Consider the following 5,000-nt stretch of genomic DNA (forward strand, 5'->3'; position numbering starts at 1 on the left):
CTCTCTCTCTCTCTCTCTCTCTCTCTCTCTCTCTCTCTCTTGGGTAACATTTGGATTCTGGTGGGAGTAACGCCTCTCCTCCTCCTCCTCCTCCTCCTCTTCTCCTCCTCCTCCTCCTCCTCCTCCTCCTCCTCCTCCTCCTCCTCCTCCTTTTCCTTCTCTTTCTTCTCCTTTCCTTCTCGTTCCTCTCTCTCGGGATTAAAAAGAGAAACGTAACTTTTTTTTTTGTCTGCCCAAGTAACATAGGTGAGAGAGAGAGAGAGAGAGAGAGAGAGAGAGAGAGAGAGAGAGAGAGAGAGAGACGCTTTTGCACTCTAACAACCAAATTTTCACCCTTGCTAAGCTAAACACGTTGAAACTCGTTGCAAGTCAAAGATACGAGGTTAATTTCAATATTTTATCAGTGCCAGGGAAACACTGCCTTGCCTCTACAAAATGCAACACTGCGACCAACACTGCCAACGCTACACTGACGCACGCAACTCAAAAATGAAAGATGCGCGGGGAAATATTCATGGCAAGCGATCCAGACTGCTTCCTTCGTGCAATCCAAAATGTTGCTCTCAATGTTACACGGTTTTGTGAAATGTGGAGGAAAGACATGTTGAAATATTGCTGTTCCAAGGAGTGTTCATGCATGCACGTACTCACTCACTCACTCACTCACTCACTGATCACTCACTCACTCACTCACACACACACAAAAAAAAATGGTGTTTAGCTGTTATTGCTGGTGTTTTCTCCTCCTTATCATCCTCCTCTTCCTCCTTCTTATCCTCCTTCTCTTCCTCCTCCTTATCCTCTTTCTCTTCCTCCTACTTTTCCTCCTTCTCTTCCTCCTTCTCTTTTTGCTTTTCCTCCTTCTTTCGGCTCTTCTTCCTCGTCTTTTTTTATTTTTTTTCTTAGTTTCCTTTTCTTTTATTATTTCATTACCATTTACTCCACCACCACCACCACCACCACCACCACAACAACAACAACAATACACACACACACACACACACACACACACACACACACACACACACACACACACACAGACATTCTCTCTCTCTCTCTCTCTCTCTCTCTCTCTCTCTCTCTCTCTCTCTCTCTCTCTCTCTCTCTCTCTCTCTCTGTCTACCTTCCATACATCACCCCTAATTTACCTCATCTCCCCTAACACAATATATTACACCTACCCATTACACAACCCCCCCCCCACCTTGCCCACTTACAAACTCCCCTCACCCCTCACTGTCCCCTCCCCACCTTTCTTCCCCTCCCTTTCCCGCCTACACGATACGCCATCCCAGCAAACACCTTGACAAACATAACTGGACCCCAGAAAGAATTATATTTCCCATGGGGGTGAGAAGGGGAGGAGAGGGGAAAGGGAGAGGGGAAAGAGAGGGGAAGTACCTAGTTCAGCTTTTTTTTTTATTTCTGTTTCTTGTTCTTTATTATCATTTGTGTTTCTCTCTTTTCTCTTTCTTGTTTATTTCTTCTTCCTTTATTTTCATTTCCTTCTCTCCTAACTATCTCCTTCTACTTCAATTCCTTTCTCCACCTCCTCCTCTTCCTTTTCCTCCTCCTCCTCCTCATCATCATCTACTCTCTACCTTTTCCTCCACATTTATCTATACTCCTCCATTTTCCATTCTTCCTTTTCATACTTCTACTTCAATTATCTCCTTCTTCCTCCTCTTCTTTATCTTCATCACCAACAAACAAATCTTATCTCTATCTTTTCCTTCTACATTTATCTTCCATCTCCCATCATCGTCCTTCCCTCCTTTCCATACAATCATCTACTACTTCATTTCCCTCCTCCTCCTACTCTTCCTCCTCCTCTTCTTCGCCAGCAACATCAAAACACACACACACACACAACTCTGTACAGTCCCCGCTCGCCCCATATCGTATCAAGGCATTGTTCTCTGTCCCTCTTGCAGTCTAAGGCGGGGCTAACAAAGATCTTAGTAGAGAGGCGGCCTTAGACTACGCTGCTGGTGGTGGTGGTGGTGGTGGTGGTGGGAATAATGAGGAAGAGATATGGAAGGGACGAAGGGATGAGGGAAGGAATGGAGGAAAACGCAGGGAATTACAGAAAGGGAAGGGAAAAAGGAGGAAAATATGAGAAGGAAGGGAAGGAAGAGATGAGAAGATAGATAGAGAGAGAGAGAGAGAGAGAGAGAGAGAGAGAGAGAGAGTTTATATTCATACCAAACCATCCGCTCCCTTGCTCTCTCTCTCTCTCTCTCTCTCTCTCTCTCTCTCTCTCTCTCTCTCTCTCTCTCTCTCTCTCTCTCTCTCTCTCTCTCTCTCTCTCACCAGCAGCGTTTCCTCTCACTTTAGATGTAACTCTCACTTTGCACCTTCATCTCAAAACTCTCTCTCTCTCTCTCTCTCTCTCTCTCTCTCTCTCTCTCTCTCTCTCTCTCTCTCTCTCTCTCTCTCTCTCTCTCTCTCTCTCCTTTCTAGTTCTTTCTTCCTCTCATCAAACTCTCACTCTTCTTCCCTTCCTGGTCCTTCAGTTCCTCCCCTCCTCCTCCTCCTCCTCCTCCTCCTCCTCCTCCTCCTCCTCCTCCTCCTCCTCCTCCTTGTCGTCGTCGTCGTATCATTCACTCACTCACGCTCTCACTCACTCACTCAGGTTATATATCGTTTCATCCCTCACTCACATACGAAAGAGGAGGAGGAGGAGGAGGAGGAGGAGGAGGAAGGAAGGAAGGAAGGAAGAAATGGACAAAAAGGGAGTAATGTACAGTATTTAAAAGGAAAAAGGAAAAAGATACGCATCAGAGAGAGAGAGAGAGAGAGAGAGAGAGAGAGAGAGAGAGAGATGAGGATGACACCTCGAGGACACGACCTTGGCGGAGAAAGAGGAGAAAGAAGAGGAATAGGAGGAGGAGGGAGAGATGAAGAAGAAGAGGAAAAGGAGAAAGAGGAAGAGAAGAGAAGAGTTAATGTTTCTACGATATAATTACTCTCTCTCTCTCTCTCTCTCTCTCTCTCTCTCTCTCTCTCTCTCTCTCTCTCTCTCTCTCTCTCCCACAAGTGTTGTTTCTCCTTTTCTCTTCCTTTTTTCCTACTCTTTTCCACCTCTTCATTTCAAACTCAAATTATCTCTCCTCTTCTCCTCCTCCTCCTCCTCCTCCTCCTCCTCCTCCTCCTCCTCCTCCTCCTCCTCCTCCTCCTCCTCCTCCTCCTCCTCCTCTTCTCCAGTAATGAATGCGGTCTAAGTTTCCCTTGTACGTTACTAATGAACATCTCCTCCTCCTCCTCCTCCTCCTCCTTCTCCTATTCCTCCTCCTCCTTCTCCTCCTCCTCCTCCTCCTCCTCCTCCTCCTTCTCCTATTCCTCCTCCTTCTCCTCCTCCTTCTCCTATTCCTCCTCCTCCTCCTCCTCCTCCTATTCCTCCTCTTCCTCCTCCTCCTTCTCTTATTCCTCCTCCTCTTTCTCCTATTCCTCCTCTTCCTCCTCCTCCTCCTCCTCCTCCTCCTTAAAATTCTAAAGTATTGCGTTTTCTTCTCGTTTTTTGTCATCTATCCATCTTTGTTATCTTTTTTTCTTTCTTTCTCCTTCGTTACGCTGATTAGATGGTGTGTGTGTGTGTGTGTGTGTGTGTGTGTGTGTGTGTGTGTGTGTGTGTGTGTGTGTGTTTGTCTTTTCCTGCTTAAGTTTGCTTCTACTCGTAATCTCTCTCTCTCTCTCTCTCTCTCTCTCTCTCTCTCTCTCTCTCTCTCTCTCTCTCTCTCTCTCTCTCTCTCTCTCTCCTCCCTCTCTCCTCCCTAAGTGACATCTCTTCTCTTACCTCTCTTTCCTCCACTTTCCTGTTAATTCTTTCTCTTTCTCTCTCCTCCTCCTCCTCCTCCTCCTCCTCCTCCTCCTCCTCCTCCTCCTCCTCCTCCTCCTCCTCCTCCTCCTGGTCTCTCACTATTTCTCTCTCTTACTCTTCCACTCCCCCTCTCTCTTCAGGCTATGAACACCCTTTGAGAGAGAGAGAGAGAGAGAGAGAGAGAGAGAGAGAGAGAGAGAGAGAGAGAGAGAGAGATAATGTTACTGAATTGAATAAAAATTTCGGATTATTGAGAAAAGGAGAAAAATTTGGTGTTGAATGAGTTTTCAGAGAGAGAGAGAGAGAGAGAGTGGGAATGAGTTTTTTTTCTAGATTATATTACTGTTAATTCTCTCTCTCTCTCTCTCTCTCTCTCTCTCTCTCTCTCTCTCTCTCTCTCTCTCTCTCTCTCTCTGGTCCTTTGTTTCAAGTTTTCTCTAATTTGCATAATTTTTGTCTACTTTTCTTTTCCTTTTGTTTCCTTCCTAAGTATTTTCTTTCATATTTTTTTCTATATTTTTTTTTGTATTTGAAAGATGAATCAGCCTCCTCCTCCTCCTCCTCCTCCTCCTCCTCCTCCTCCTCCTCCTCCTCCTCCTCTTCCTCCTCCTCCTCCTATTCCTCTTTTCTCCTCCTCTTCTTCCTCTTCCTCTTCTTCCTTCTCCTCCTCCTATAAGCTTGAAAGATAGGAGAGAGAGAGAGAGAGAGAGAGAGAGAGAGAGAGAGAGACACACATCGTCCCAGAGATATTTCATTCCTCTCACCTTTTCCTCTCTTCCCCTCTCCCTTCTCTCCCTTTCCCTCTCCCTTCCCTTCTCTCTTCCTCTCCTTCTTCCCCTCTCTCTTCCCCTCACCCCCACTTTCCCCTCACGTGCCTTCATCTCCCACACTCAACACCATCTCCACCACTACGCTTCCCCACCACACTCATTTCACGCCCCTTTTCCTCCTCCTCCTCCTCCTCCTCCTCCTCCTCCTCCTCCTCCTCCTCCTCCTAATGACTAACCTCCTCATTACTTTTAACTGAGGCCAAGGAGTCTGTTAAGAAGGACTCCCTTAGGCTTCTCCTCCTCCTCCTCCTCCTCCTCCTCCTCCTCCTCCTCCTCCTCCTCCTCCTCCTCCTCCTCCTCCTCCTCTTTCCCTTTGTCTTCCATATCCTTTATTATGTTCTTCCTCTTGT

At 46.6% G+C, this 5,000-nt stretch overlaps 1 protein-coding gene across 4 annotated transcripts in view; it reads right to left on the reverse strand.

Moving 5' to 3' along the window:
- The window catches only part of LOC123507455 (acetylcholine receptor subunit beta-like 2), a 140,850-nt gene that overhangs the window by 122,866 nt on the left and 12,984 nt on the right, over positions 1-5,000 (reverse strand). The gene's annotated exons all lie outside the window — the stretch shown is intronic.

Source organism: Portunus trituberculatus, chromosome 22, assembly GCF_017591435.1.
Source record: "Portunus trituberculatus isolate SZX2019 chromosome 22, ASM1759143v1, whole genome shotgun sequence".
In the NCBI taxonomy this organism is placed as follows: Eukaryota; Metazoa; Arthropoda; class Malacostraca; order Decapoda; family Portunidae; genus Portunus; species Portunus trituberculatus.